We start from the raw sequence: 15,755 nt of genomic DNA on the forward strand, positions 1-15,755 counted from the left end.
TAGCACCCCTCACGTCCGTTGTACTCAACGGGAACCATTAGGTCAATTGTGTGCGCTAATGTTAGTTTGAAATGTTAGGCTTTTCAAGTTATTATGTGGGAAAGAAAGAATAGAAGAGAGAAGAAATGTTTTTGGATTTTTTGACGAAGGACTAAACCTAAGTTTTTTATTAATGGGCCTGATAAGATTTACAAATCCTGCTCCTACGTATCTCAACAGATAAATCAAGGCTTACGTAGTTCTGGGTAGAAAAATGTTTGTTTGTTGGTCGATTTTAGCGAAAGCTACTTTGTGTCAAATCGACAAAAATATTGTTGGACTACCCAAAACAGGTGGAAAAACATTGCCTTGCATTGTTTTGAAACAAAGTACCTTTCGTTTGAGAAAAGGTTTGAAGGGTTAATCGCACGGCGGCGAGAAAAAGAAATTGATTGGTTTGATGTGTTTTGAGTAATGGCGAGAACTTGGATGAGCGAGATATCCATCTCGAATCCTAGTCTCAGGAGTGCGTGGTATACACCACGTTCCATTTCCATCTTATTTGCAAAAATGTTTAATAAGCATTAAGTGTTTTTGAGGTTTGATTGAGAAAGGGTTTGGAGAAACCGCATTGACAATTTAAAATGATGGAGAGAGCTAAGATAGGCGAGGCATCCGCCTCGAATCTTAATCTCAAGAGTGTATGGTATACACCATGTTCCATTTCCATCTTTATTGAAAAGTGTTTAATAATGGAATTAAGTATTTTGAGTTTTGATTATGAAAAATGGTTTGACACTAGATCAAGCATTTGATGAGCGATTGAGAAAGATTTGAATGAGTGTTTGAGAGAAAACAAAGTGGATAAATTTGGATGATGGCGAGAACTAGGATGAGCGAGACATCCGTCTCGAATCCTAGTCTCAGGAGTGCGCGGTATACACCATGTTCCATTTCCATCTTTATTGAAAAGTGTTTAATAATGGAATTAAGTATTTTTGAGTTTTTGTTATGAAAATGACTTGACATTGGGTCAAGCGTTTGATGAAAGTTTGAAAGAAATGGAATAGAATGGGAAGAAAAAATGGATTGATTTGTTTATTGAGAAAATACTCGACGTTGGATAGAGTCATTATTTTTGATATTTTGGAAATGGTTGATTTTATTCTTGTGTTAGTAGCTAACTACACAATCGAACAAATAAAGAAATGAAAAGCAGTAAAATTATTACACATCGGGGGAGTGGGGTACATTTTGTCAAATGGGGATTCAAAGTACTGGAATAATTAAATCGGGTCCAAATAACAAATAATGCAATGTATGAGTGTAAGTGCAAGAGAACTGTCTCATTGTAAGAAGGCCCAAGAGTAAGCCATGTGAAGGAAATAACACAACAAGTTATATTTACAACACACTCAAAATTTTAATTGAAAGAAACAACATCGGGACTTGCACGAATAAAAATCGGGATGCGGGGATGCGAATCAAAGTCGCATAACGTAATGACGTGCAAGGCAGATGGAAATTGAAAAAAAAAGCAAACAAGAAATCTAGATAATGTGCTCAAAACCGGTTTGTGCATATTGACAATAATCGAAATGTCATATGCGATTAATCGAAACACAGCGAAATACTATCAATGTATCGATAAAAATAATCATGGATAAATAGCACGAAAATTGCCAAATCCATAGATTAAAAATCGACGTTGAAGCAATAAAATAAAACAAGGACAAACATTAATATCAACAAGTGTCGGAAAAATGAGAATGAAACATAAAAATAATAAAAGAGAAAATAATACTTAAAAATGATAAAATAATATAAATAAATGGGAAATGACATGCACAAGGATTGAACCCACCACACAAGGGGAGATGAGACATCTTCCCCTCCACCAAACCACAGGTGGTCACTAACAGCAATCCAAACATATGGCCAAGAATAAATAAAATAACAAAAAAAACTAACTAAAAAAGAGAGGTGAAATGGGCCGTAGGAGCTTGGGCTAAAACAAAACAAAGTACCCAACAGTCCCTTAGACTGTCTGGGTTCGGGTCGAAGGAGACCCGCTCCGGCTTGGCCCGAGGTGAGGTGGCACCGGAGATATGGAGCAGCACTCTAGCCACGTGGCTATTTGATGACGAGCAGAGGAGAATAAATCTCCATTAATGGCTAGTTGGCAGCATTTAATGGGAAAACGGTGGGATTTAATGGGAAAACCCAAAAGCCAACGGGTAAATAGAAACACAACACGAATATCAAATTCCAAAAGAAAAACTTTAAAGACTCAAATCAATGGCAAACTTGGGAAAATCAAAATGTTGAAATTTAAAACTCGGTTCTTCTCCTTCAAGAGAAATCCGAACGAGATCTTCATCCAGGTGTAAGAACTTTCCACCTTCTCTCAAAATTATATGGCTATGAATGGACACCACAAAGTTAAACAGAAATCGAAAGCCAACACTAACCGATTGCAACGGGGTCGACGGAGATGTGAAGAGCGATTTTGGATTCCCCTTCAGAATGTTAGCTATTCCGACAATTCAACTTTGACTTGTATGAAACCTCCGACGGCGTTCCAATGAATCCTTCGTGTTTTCTCTGAGGAAAGGTAGAGATTCTAGCTTATCTCCTTCGTCTCTTTCTTTGACTCTGTTAGGACTTTGATGTTCTCGCCTCCTCACCGTCAAAGATTCTTAGGGTTTTTAATTTTTGTTATTTTGCAGAATTTTCTCTCCTTTCGTGAACAGTGGACGCACCTCCTTTCAAAATTAGGGTTTGTGTGCTCTTATATGCGTGAACAACAGGGACCACAGGAGTGAATTCGTAGCCTCATAGTACGGAGTTTCCTGAGGAATTTTTGTCTTCTTTCAACAGGTGGTCCCTCCTTCAATCCTTTCCATCTCCAAGAATTTTTACTGTTGGTAAGAAGCTTATTTACTGCAGTGTATTTCAGTTGAATAGAATATACATTTTCCCTGGGATTATTGAAATGTAACTGTGTTGTTTGATGCTTGCAGGAGGACATGTCGGATTTGTGAGCACAAGGGTGGGAATCACATGCTAGCAACTTGAGTTCCATGGCCAACGTCCGATGAGAAGAGAAGCGCAAGTTTGTCCTTGTGGAGAATAATGATTGCGTCATGATTGTTCAAAAAGAGTTAGAGTTCGTAAACAGCACTCCCATCTATTTGGACCAATCTCTTTCTGAAATGTGAGTTTTCTCAACGAAATTGCACTGCTTTGGGCATATGCTGCTAATCTTTTAAACTCCAGTGCACTACGCGATAATCTAGTCCAGGCCTCAGATGCTTTATCATAAGTTGTAGCCGAGAACATCACTGGCTCTATATTTTGCCCATTCTCTATGTGACCTTTCTTTCGTAACAAACAATTATCATTTATCTCTTTGACATTACTTTAGCTCAAGTCGTTATTTATGTCAACAACCAGGGAGAAAAAGTCCAATCAGTGTGAGAGCAAACTGTAGGAATCTTAAAAATCTAGTGATCTGTGAGCAGGGAGTATCAAATGGCAAAGGGTGGAGAAAGCGATATGCAGCCGATAGCTCAAAGGCCTCCTCTACCAAACAAGCAGAAAATAGATGCGAAGCAATCCAACGTTGTAAGTCCTTGTTTGGTTCTTCATGAGACAACTCTCCAGCTGCTTTCAAGCTATTTTTATGTAGCAACTGACCAGGATAAACAATTCTTATCTCCTTGAACTAAATGTGGTTATCTTGCATTTCCAAGTCCATTGCTCAAGTATGGTAAGCTAGGAGCCTCAATTCGTGTCTGAAGGAATCTTGATATAACCAAAAGCTTCTAACGAGATGGAGCTGGTGAATGGCAGTAATCCTGTCACCTAATTTCTCTTTCCTAACTTTGAAGGTTGATTGAGTTGTAGCTTGACTAAGACCATGTCTCTAACTCTGAACTCCGCCAACTTCATTTAGCATGAACATACTTCTTCATAACTTGCTGAGCACGATGGAGATTGTACAGAAGTTTGACATTTTGTTTCGATAATGACTTATGCGATTTTGTACGGTTTCATGATTTTGATTCTAATGGAGCTTGTTGCAGTGTCCTGCTTGGAAATTAAATGATGATTTGGCATGGCTTTCACATGGCTTTGGTGCGACTCGTTATGGATTTGTTGCACTTCCTACATGGCTCATTTGGAGACAAACCCTGCTGGATTGATGCTGCTGTAAGACCGAATTGCAGATTGGTTCAGGTTGGAGAGGCGGATACCTTGGCATCAGAGATTATTCAGCTATTATCCTCTGGGTGATGGATGGAGAATCCATTCCAAGTGTTTCCATAAGGAAATTCCTTTCACTTTCTGAAAATTGTGGACTTGGAATTGCTGAATTTACTTGGATATGACCTTATTGTTTTGCTGTTTCTTACTGCAGTAGCGAATATGAAACGAGAACGACTCATTGCCACGCTCCCCTTACTTTTTCTCTTTGAACGTCCTTTTATAATTTGTGTCTTGTGTTACTTTGCTGACTTGAGATAAACCACTTTTTTTTGCAGGAGAATGTTATACGACGTGTCGATCATCATTAGCGGTATCTTTTCAATATACAATTTTGCATTACCAGTGATCTTTCTTGATTTTAATTTGGCAGGCAGAAGCTTCATATGGCCACTTCTCTATGCCTTCAATAGAAGAACTCTTCTGTTTCAAAGCAGCCGACACGAATTGAATGAACCTTATCCTGTAACCATTGCATGCAAAGAGCACCCAATTTGTCGTCAAAAAATCCAACCCCCAATTGGCTTGCCAACAAGGGTATATACTCTATAATTTCATGCCAAACCCTCCAATGTCTATCCTCTGCAATCTCAACAATGGCGGGTAATAATGATTGAGATAACAGATTGATTCCAATCACCTGATTCACTTGATCAAGCTTGCTGATGATGTTTAGGCGAACATCAGGAAATTCATCCTTCAGAAGGGATAGGAAAATAGGAAGAAGCTACTCAATTGTTGCTTCCTTTCCTAACACTAGAGCCATTCCCATTATTACTGAAGCCAGAGCTGAGCGGACATGTTGTGAAGAATCCGATGATGATTCCTTAACACAAGGAAGAATATGCTGAATTGCAAGATCGGGACTTAAAATCCGGCAAAACTTGGTCACTTTCCCAGTAGCTGCTATGCGTACCTCAGCCTCATTATCTCGAAGCAATCGGACATAGGCAGGGACCAACTCCGCCCTGGTAGGTTCAGGGCCTACAGCTTCACATAGCTCATACAATTGATTTGCAACCATGTAACGCACACGCCACGACGTATCCTGAGAGAAATTAACAATAACTGGGACTTTTTGTCCTCACCTAAACTTGTGACTCCTCCTCTACTCCTCATTTACCCTTTTACTGCTTGGTAAGAAATTAACCACTACTTACAATTTTACTCGACACACTTGAACAAGAATGGGATATGTGCTATTTGAAATATTGGAATGGGATTGTATTAGTTCATGACCGTGTTGTTTGATGTTGTGCTTGTGTCATGGCGCAGTTTGGTGAGCTTCCATAAGCGTGACGGTTCGCTTCACAACATGAGCCTGATAATGCATCACTGCAATGTCGCCCATTCTGTTGGTATCAGGTTAGCATTAACCTGGTTTTGACTTTGGCTTGGCAACTCCTGGCTTCTTAGCTGCTGCAGAAAGTTTGAACGAACCTTTAACCTTAGCAAGCTTTCCAGAAGCAACATTCTTCTTCAAATTTTGGAGCAATAGCTTCTTGAAGTTTCCAGGAAGCTGTTTCTGTTTCTCTTTAATGAATTTCACAATCGCGTATTGGCTCGAACCGTTCTATTCCTTCAATGACACTATTGCATCCTTAATCATCTCTTCGTAAGTAGGATGGGAAGCAAGGTTTCGTGTTTTGGAATCTTTCTTAGGTTCGGTTTCCTTGACTTTCTTCATCTTCTCAGCTTCGGCCTTTGGTTCATCAACTTCCTCCAAGTCCGGAGGTTCGGCGGTTGCTGGTTCGGACACGGGTTCAACGGCGATGATGGGTTCTTCGGTGGTCATTTGAAAGGGAATTGAATTATGGATGCAGAGAAGAGTTTGTTATACTACAAATTGAAATGATTTTATGTGTGATATTGCATGATTTGGTTTGTTATTCACAGGGTTTGGTTGCGTTTGTTACATTTTGCAGGGGCCTTGGCTACAAGATACTGACATCTGCCAACAATCAACATGTGGAGATACGGCTGGTACTTGCAAATCCTTGAAAATAATTTCAGGTTCCCTCACCCATGATGTAACTCTTACGGGTGAAACAATTGGGAACTGAATATCATTCAGTCTCAGTAGAGCCATTAGAAGGATTATCATGCCACATGATAGGATAACAGCTTGCTCCAGATGAACCTGCTTCTGCTCATCAGGTTAGTACTGGAACTGAATATCATTCAGTCTCAGTAGAGCCATTAGAAGGATTATCATGCCACATGATAGGATAACAGCTTGCTCCAGATGAACCTGCTTCTGCTCATCAGGTTAGTACTGGTCTGAACTTTGACTCGCTTTAATGGCCCGAATATGCATACGGTCGGATCAAAATCTTCATGGCTTATATCGTATATTGCAAGCTTGCTTTTATGAGTTTAAAACTTGAGTCCCTTTACCGATTTCAGGTGGTGTTGTAGCAGAAACATTCCAATTTGAAGTTTGGGTTGCGGCGGCCGGAAGAAGTCATAGACACGTTGGTGCCAAGACTAAGGTCGACTGTGTTGTTATATTGTAGTCAAATTGCTGCAGAATGCTCAATTTTACAAATCCAAATGGTATTCTGTCTCTGGAGGCTTCCTAATCAAAGATGTGGAGGTGTCTCAAAGTGATCAATTTTGATACAACCTTTGTAGAAAGCTCCACTTTTTCATTAGGTTTCAATGTTAGTGTTTGTAACAAAACTGCTTAAGGATTTGTAAAGACTTCCCAGTTCTCTACAGTTGGACAAGTTAAGATATCTTAAATGTTTCAATTTTCTAATTGATCTAGAAAACTTGCTTAAAAACAATCCGTCAGCTTCAAGACGCAAGTGTTTGAATTTTGAAATGATTGACAATTCATCCTCATTGAATTCTTCCTCATTGGAAGACAGTAAAATCAAAGTTCGCAGCCTACTTCCATCTAATGAGTCCAACAAATGAATTGCCTTGGATTCCAATGATACATGCATGAGTTTTTGTACACGGCTTTTTGTCTCACTATCTAATTAACAACAAACATTGCCAGCTACTTGCATTTCAAGATCATGCATTAAATCATGCATTTCGAAACTAACTATATCACCATCTTCACCCACTTTTGCATCTTGGAAAAATGACCTCATCAAGAAAAATTCACAAATTCTTCACTAGTGTCTTCCACGAGTTGCTTTTCATCTGAGCATTGAAGATAACCTTGTGCCATCCAAAGTTGAATCAACAGATCCTTCTCGATTTCACAATCGTTAGGAAATAAAGAGCAATAGGAAAAACATTGTCTTAACCGAGGCGACAAACTTTGGTAACTTATTTTCAGGATTAGTAGTACGAAGCTTTCTCTGGCTTCACCTAATTCCAAAAACACGCCTTGTAAGACATTGATCCGTTCAGTTTCTTCACTTTTATTCTGTAGTAGGCCCCCTAGTGTTCTAATTACTAGTGGAAGTCCCATGCACTTTTCTGCTATTTGTTTGCCAATTGATTCAAGTTTTTGATCCACTCCATTGATTTCATTCCTAAATGCCATTTTCTTTAACAGACTCCAAGATTCATCTAGAGTCAAACAATTCAAAAAGTAGAGGTTGCTTGTTTCCAGTCTCTTTGACGGTCTTTCACCAGCTAAATTTTCATGAAGTTTATGTCTTTGATACCATTTCTCTCATAACACTCAGAGCTCCTAAGTCCATGAGCAAACCTAATGTTTTTTTAGATGGGTATTTTAAAAATCTCTCCAGACTCTTAAGAAAGTGACCGAAAAAACCAATCTCTGGATCTGATAACGAGTCCACACAAAGAATGTAGGTGAGTATCCTCATGACCAGATGAAAAGGTCATGAAAAAGAAGAATACAAACGAATGATTGATGTGGCGAAATTTTCAGAGCCAAATTCGGGGTATGACAGTTGCCCCTATTTAAACATCCTCCACCAGAGGAAAATGAAACAACACTTTTTCATCGGATCGCATAGGGGGATGGTTAAATACCATGGAGACCCAGATTTTGATCCTGAAAAAAATGCAAATGCTATGATATGATATGCATGGATGCAAGACTCTTTATTTTATTTTTTTGAATTTATCTGTTAGGGATACGGAGAACCTACTAGACAGACTAATCTGTGGGGAATGCTGATGGTCCACAAGGAGACAGACAAATGGTAACGACCAACTCGCTGGGGAAAACAATCATGCTGGAGAATCAGACACACACTAGAGAGTACTCAAAGTGAAATTCTACGAACGACACTTAGAATACAAGAGATTTCGGCAGTAAGTTCACACATGACTTACTAAACCCAAATAAGAAAAATTTCTACAACAGGTTCATACATGACCTGATAACACTGAAACAATCATAGAGAAAGATTCTTCGAAACAAGTTCAGACATGACCTGGTAATACTGGAATAAAAGCTCAACAACAGGTTCATACATGACCTGACAATGCTGGGGAATATCAAGAAGTTCTGACAGCAGGTTCAAACATGACCTAACAAACTCAGAAAAATTCCAAAAGAGTATATCAACAGGTTCATACATGACCTGATAACAAACTTCAACATTTTGAGAAAATTTCCAGAACAAGTTCATACATGACTTGACAACATTGGAAAGATTCTTCAAAAACAGGTTCAGACATGACCTGGGAATATTGGAATAAAAGCTCAACAGCAACGGGTTCATACATGACCGGACAATGCTGGAGAATATTAAGAAGTTCTGACAGCAGGTTCAGACATGACCTAACAAACTCAGAAAAATTCAAAAAGAGTATATTAACAGGTTCATACATGACCTGATATCGCTGGGGAATATCAAGAGGTTCCATAAACAGATTCAAACATGACCTGACAATACTGGAATAAAGGCTCAACAGCAACGGGTTCATACACGACCTGACAATGCTAGAGAATATCAAGAAGTTCTGACAGCAGGTTCAGACATGACCTAACAAACTCAGAAAAATTCCAAAAGAGTATATCAACAGGTTCATACATGACCTGATAACAAACTTGAACATTTTGAGAAAATTTCCAGAACAAGTTCATACATGACTTGACAACATTGGAAAGATTCTTCAAAAACAGGTTCAGACATGACCTGGGAATATTGGAATAAAAGCTCAACAGCAACGGGTTCATACATGACCTGACAATGCTGGAACATCCAAAGAATTTTCAACAACAGGTTCATACATGACCTGATAAAACAGGAACATTCAAAGAATTTTCAACAATAGGTTCATACATGACCTGACAAAACAGGAACATTCAAAGAATTTTCAATAACAGGTTCATACATGACCTGACAACACTTGACCATTCAAAGAGTGCTCAATTAACAGGTTCATACATGACCTGACATTACTTGGGAAAAATCGAAGGGAGTTTTATCAATAGGTTCATACATGACCTGAGAATATTGAAAAACATACAAAGTAAGTTTCATCAATAGGTTCATACATGACCTGACACTTTAGAATACATCTGATGGTTCTGGAGATTTCTCACAAGAAATTCATCCAATCACAGATTTTGGAGATTCCTAACAGGGAATTTATGCAATAAAGATAAACGGGAGTCTTCTTATAAGTAGATCATCCACGCAAAAGGCTACGATGATTCTTTACAGAGAAATCAAACAAAACCTACATCATTGGAGTTTTCTAACACGAAAAACCTCCAAGCTTCTGGGAACTCCTCAAGATGGTGAGTCATACATGACTTCCACGGAACCATCAGGAAAGACAAGGTATTCAAACTCTCTGTACGTGCCAACAACAATTGGACTTTGACCGTAAGCAATGGATTACAACCAGATTTTAGCGGATAAATGCCAACAACAACTGGACTTGACGGAAGTCATTAGTAAACAGTTACCGGCTACAACGGAGTTTGCCAGCAACAACTGGACTTGAAATGATGTTGGCGACAACCAAACTTCAAATATCGATCAGAAATGTATTTACAAACAGACTGACAGTGATGCCAACGACAATTGGGTTTAAAATAAATACTGGTTACAGCCCGACCTTAAAGGACACCAGTTACAACTGGATTTTGTCGAAGACACTGGTGGCAACCAGACTTAACAGACGATGCCAGTAACAACTGGTCTCAGAGGTCAAGGGATACAATCAACAACGAGACCTGAGATTATGCAAATGAGCGCGAAGCACTTCGGGCTATGCATGATTTGGATTTTGCTTATATGCATGATGTATGAATGATCATGAAATGAAAATGCTGACAATATACAGACTGGAAATTAGGGAACTCTCTATGGAGGTACTGAATCCTTAACACCAATAACTCAATCGAAGGAGTGAGCAAATGCATCAAAGGAGGATCTATCAAGCTGAAACAGTTACAACTGGCCCAATAATCCTTCCAGAGAATGAAAAATTTGTGCTCTCTAGAGATAGATGTTGATCATCCAAGGGGAGTCTTGCAACTTGAGACTTACGGGGAAAGACGAAAGATTTCCTTTTAATATTTCCACATGTCAAAGCAAAATTGTGTTTCTCAATATGTTGAAAAATTCTTTTTGAGTTCAAAATTCATTATTAACAAATAAATGACATTTTGTATAACAAAGAAAACCAGAGAAAACAGCAAGTGATAGAATTTGATAGGCAAACTTGTATTTATTCAAGAATGGTAGCACGCAAATGGCGTAGCTCCATGGAATGTTACAAATTTGAAAATGGCAATAGGGAAAGGTTTACATTGAATCACAATGACTACTACTATCTCTAATAACAATGACTCCACGAGACCTCGCTTCTGAAGGGAGTAACTAGAGTAACTAGATTGATCTTTCATTTTTAGCTCTTCTGTGTTGATCAGTGACGAACCGATGCAGTCTATGCCTTTTGTCCCTAATTTTTGCCTGGATCACCCTTTTGGGTTTTCAATCCACCGGGACGCTCCTTTTTGCCTAAGTCGCCCTTTCAGATTTTCAACTTAGCGAGCTACCATTTTTTATTATCCCTAACTTTTGCCTGGACCGCCCTTTCGGGTTTTCAGTCCACCGGGATTTGTTAGGCATAATATCTTTTGACTGCATCAGAGTTCACAGGGTGAATGAGCTCTTCGCCATCCATAGTTGTGAGAAATAGAGCACCTCCAGAGTATGCTCTCTTTACAACGTATGGGCCTTCATAGTTGGGAGTCCACTTCCCACGTGAATCTTTGTGTATTGGCAAGATCTTCTTGAGCACGAGATCTCCTTCCTTGAACTCTCGAGGACGGACCTTTTTGTCAAACGCTTTCTTGATTCGTTGTTGGTACAATTGTCCATGGCACATAGCGGTCATACGCTTCTCATCAATGAGGTTAAGTTGATCATAGTTGTTCTAGATGCATTCAGCTTCATCCAGTTTGGCTTCCATCAATATTCTCGTTGAAGGTATCTCTACTTCGATTGGGAGAACTGCGTCCATCCCATACACTAAGGAGAATAGGGTTGCCCCTGTTGAAGTTCGGACTGAGGTCCGGTATCCATGCAAAGCAAAGGGTAGCATCTCATGCCAATCCTTATAAGTTTTCACCATCTTTTGCAGGATCTTCTTGATATTTTTGTTGGCAGCTTCAACAACACCATTCATCTTTGGACGGTATGGAGAGGAATTATGGTGGTCAATCTTGAAACTCTCACATAATTCTGTCATTTTCTTATTGTTCAAGTTTGAACCGTTGTCGGTGATGATCTTGCTTGGGATTCCATAGCGGCAGATAATCTCCTTCTTGATAAAGCGTGCAACCACATGTCTCGTCACATTGGTGTAGGAAGCAGCCTCTACCCATTTAGTAAAGTAATCGATGGCAACCAGGATGAAGCGGTGACCATTGGAAGCTTTAGGCTCTATAGCACCATTCATGTCGATGCCCCACATTGAGAAAGGCCAAGGTGATGTCAAAACATTCAACAGTGTTGGCGGTACATGCACTTTATCAGCATAAAATTGGCATTTATGACATTTTCTAGCATAGCTGAAACAATCAGATTCCATGGTCAACCAGTATAGCCAACTCTCAAAATATTTTTGGCCATGGCATGTCCATTGGCATGGGTTCCAAAAGATCCTTCATGAATCTCCTTGATTAACATGTCTGCTTCGTGTCTATCCACGCATCTGAGCAGAACCATGTCATGGTTTCTCTTGTAAGTCATATCATTGCCCAAAAAGAATTTGGACGATAACCTCCTTAGAGTTTTCTTATCCAACAATGTAGCATCTTCTGGATACTCTTGACTTAAAAGATATCGCTTGATGTCATGAAACCAAGGTTTACCATCAGTTTCTTCTTCAATTAGCTGACAGTAAGCAGGCTCGTCCCTTCGCTCGATTCGAATAAGTGGAGCTTCATTATGGAATCTGACTTGGTACATTGATGCTAATGTTGCCAAAGCGTCAGCCACTTGATTTTCTACTCTTGGGATTGGATGGAAAGTGATATCGTCGAAGTATTCTATCATCTTTACAACATGAGCACGATACGGGATCAACTTCGCATCGCGAGTTTCCCATTCTCCTTTGACTTGATAGATCACTAAGGCTGAATCTCCATACACCTCAAGGATCTTGATTCAGAGATCAATTGCAGCTTCAAGACCAAGGATACAAGCTTCATATTCGGCGACATTATTCGTACAATCAAAGCATAACCTTGTTGTGAAAGGGGTAAAACCACCATTAGGATTCATCAAAACAGCTCCCACACCATGACCACTGTAATTGGAAGAACCATTGAACGCGAGCTTCCATCGAGATCCTGGTTCTGGTCCTTCATCTGGGCCTAGGGTATCACAATCTTTTATCAACATTATATCCTCATCGGGGAAATCAAACTTCAATGGCTGATAGTGTTCAACTGGTTGATGAGCAAGATACTCTGCTAACACACTTCCCTTGATTGCCTTCTGGGTTACATACTGGATGTCGTACTCTGACAAAAGCATCTACCAACGGGCAAGTCTTCCAGTCAAGGCACGTTTCTCAAAGATATACTTTATTGGATCCATTTTTGAGATCAACAAAGTAGTATGGCAAATCATGTACAACAAGTTTTCTCCAAAAGCGAATATCGACTTTCACAATCGGTAAACTTTTTACTCAGATAGTAAATAACATGTTCTTTCCGACCAGTTTCGCCGTGTTTCCCCAGCACGCATCCCATTGACCCTTCAAGCACATCCATGTACATGATTAATGGCTTTCCTAGGACAGGAGGAATCAAAATAGGAGGCTCTTGTAAGTATTGACGAATCTTCTCAAAAGCACTTTGACAATCAGAATTCCATTCAACAGCTTGATCTTTTCGAAGCAATTTGAAGATAGGCTCACACGTGGCCGTCATATGTGAGATAAACCTTGAGATGTAATTCAAGCGTCCAAGGAAACCTCTAACCTCTCGCTTGGTACGTGGAGCACGCATTTCTTGTATAGCTCGGACATTGTCAGGGTCCACCTCAATTCCTCGTTGACTAACGATGAAACCAAGCAACTTCCCTGAACAAACACCGAATGTGCATTTTGCAGGGTTTAACCGTAATCTAAACTTTCTGAGGCGTTCAAACAGCTTCTTCAGATGACTCATATGATCTTCTTCATTCTGAGATTTAGCGATCATGTCGTCAACATAGACTTCTATCTCCTTGTGCATCATATCATGGAAAAGAGTGACCATAGCTCTTTGGTAAGTTGCCCCAACATTTTTGAGACCAAAAGGCATTACCTTATAGCAAAAAATGCCCTAAGGGTTAATAAAAGTGGTCTTCTCCATGTCATCTGGAGCCATCTTGATTTGATTGTATCCCGAAAAACCATCCATAAAGGAGAATACAGCAAAACTTGCAGTATTGTCTACCAAAGTATCAATGTGTGGTAGAGGGAAATCGTCCTTTGGACTAGCTCTGTTCAGATCCCTATAGTCAACACACATTCTCACCTTTCCATCCTTTTTGGGCACATGTACAATATTAGCTACCCATTGTGGGTACTTCGCCACTGCGAGAAAACCAGCGTCAAATTGTCGTTTGACTTCCTCACGAATCTTTATAGCCATATCTGGTCTCGTTCTTCGGAGTTTCTGTTTTACTGGCGGGCAGTCTGGCTGAAGTGGCAGCTTGTGCTCAACGATGTCGGTATCTAGACCTGGCATATCCTGGTATGACCATGCAAATACATCCACATATTCTTGTAGCAGCTTAACTAATCTCTCTTTGACGCTTGCTTCAAGTGTGGAGCCGATTTTGACTTCTTTCTTCTCTTCCTTTGTGCCAAGGTTGATTGTTTCCACCGATTCGTCATGTGGCTGAAGGGCTTTGGACTCGTGCTCGAGCAGCCATGCCAATTCGTCGGGGATGTAACAATCTTCTTCACCCTCTTCTTCGGCTTGGTAGATAGGGGAGTCAAAGTTATGAGAGGTAGTAAAGTCATTGGATTCAACGGGGTTATAATTTATTCTGCATGTTTGAATGATTGATTTCTTTTAGAAAAAGTAAAAATAAAAGATGCATAAATGAAAGGTTTTTTTTTTGTTTTTGAAACGATTTCCATTTTCTTAAGAGAAAGCAAAATAAATGAATAAGAAGAATTTAACAAAATGCCTTTCATTCATTGATAATGATTATTTGAAAATGAAAAAGGGCCCATACAACATGATCCATTAGCCTTGGGCAGAGCTAAGGATTTGAAAGGAAAAATACAACAATTATTACTTTGACACAGGAAAAATTTCGGGGATCTCAACCGCCTTCCAGTTGTTCAAAGTTGTCTCACACCGGTAAACCAAACATGGCTCATCTTCATTTTCGGTGCTATCTTCAATTGCATTGACCTGATCTCCATGGATGAATCCTGTGCTAAGGAATACTTCTTGGATGCTTCGGGTGTTATCCTTTGCAGGGACTCGGGCTCCTTTCGCAGCGGAAGGCACATATCCCAGACCAAAGCGATCATGCTTCTCACGAACATCAATAAGTTGACCCTAACCTTCAGGGTTTCCTCCTTCAATACTAGACTTTGCGCTTTTCAGAGACGCGAAAGTTGAACAAGCTTTCCCAACAGGGTCCTTCATCTCCACAAAAGTGGAATTGGCTATTTCAAGAGCTTGGAAAGAAGTTTCCAAAGCGTCCTCATCAGCCTCGATGTATCTGAAGGATGAAAGGTGACTGACCACAAAGTCCTCCTCCCCATAAATAATAATCAGTTGATTATCCACCACAAACTTCATTTTTTGATGTAAGATGGAGGTAACTGCCCCTGCAGCATGAATCCAGGGACGCCCCAATAAGTAGCTATATGCTGGATTAATATCCATGACTTGGAAATTAATCGGGAATACATGAGGGCCAATCAATATGGGCAGTTCCACCTCTCCAATCACGGTTCTCCTGGAACCATCAAAAGCTTTCACTACCAAGGCACTAGGCTTCATAGCTGGTCCTTGATAAGATAACTTGGCGAGTGTTCTCTTTGGCATAACATTCAGAGAAGATCCAGTATCAACCAACACTCTTGCC

At 39.8% G+C, this 15,755-nt stretch overlaps 3 pseudogenes; all 3 read right to left on the reverse strand.

Annotated features, from left to right (window-relative positions):
* Positions 1 to 4,654: 4,654 nt before the first annotated feature.
* LOC127123333 (serine/threonine-protein phosphatase 2A 65 kDa regulatory subunit A beta isoform-like) lies at positions 4,655 to 5,306 on the reverse strand (annotated as a pseudogene).
* A 314-nt stretch (positions 5,307 to 5,620) lies between these two features.
* LOC127123334 (histone H1-like) lies at positions 5,621 to 6,080 on the reverse strand (annotated as a pseudogene).
* A 632-nt stretch (positions 6,081 to 6,712) lies between these two features.
* On the reverse strand, positions 6,713 to 12,707 carry LOC127123335 (putative disease resistance protein RGA3; annotated as a pseudogene).
* Between the last annotated feature and the right edge of the window lie 3,048 nt (positions 12,708 to 15,755).

This window comes from Lathyrus oleraceus, chromosome 2 (assembly GCF_024323335.1).
Source record: "Lathyrus oleraceus cultivar Zhongwan6 chromosome 2, CAAS_Psat_ZW6_1.0, whole genome shotgun sequence".
NCBI lineage: Eukaryota > Viridiplantae > Streptophyta > Magnoliopsida > Fabales > Fabaceae > Lathyrus > Lathyrus oleraceus.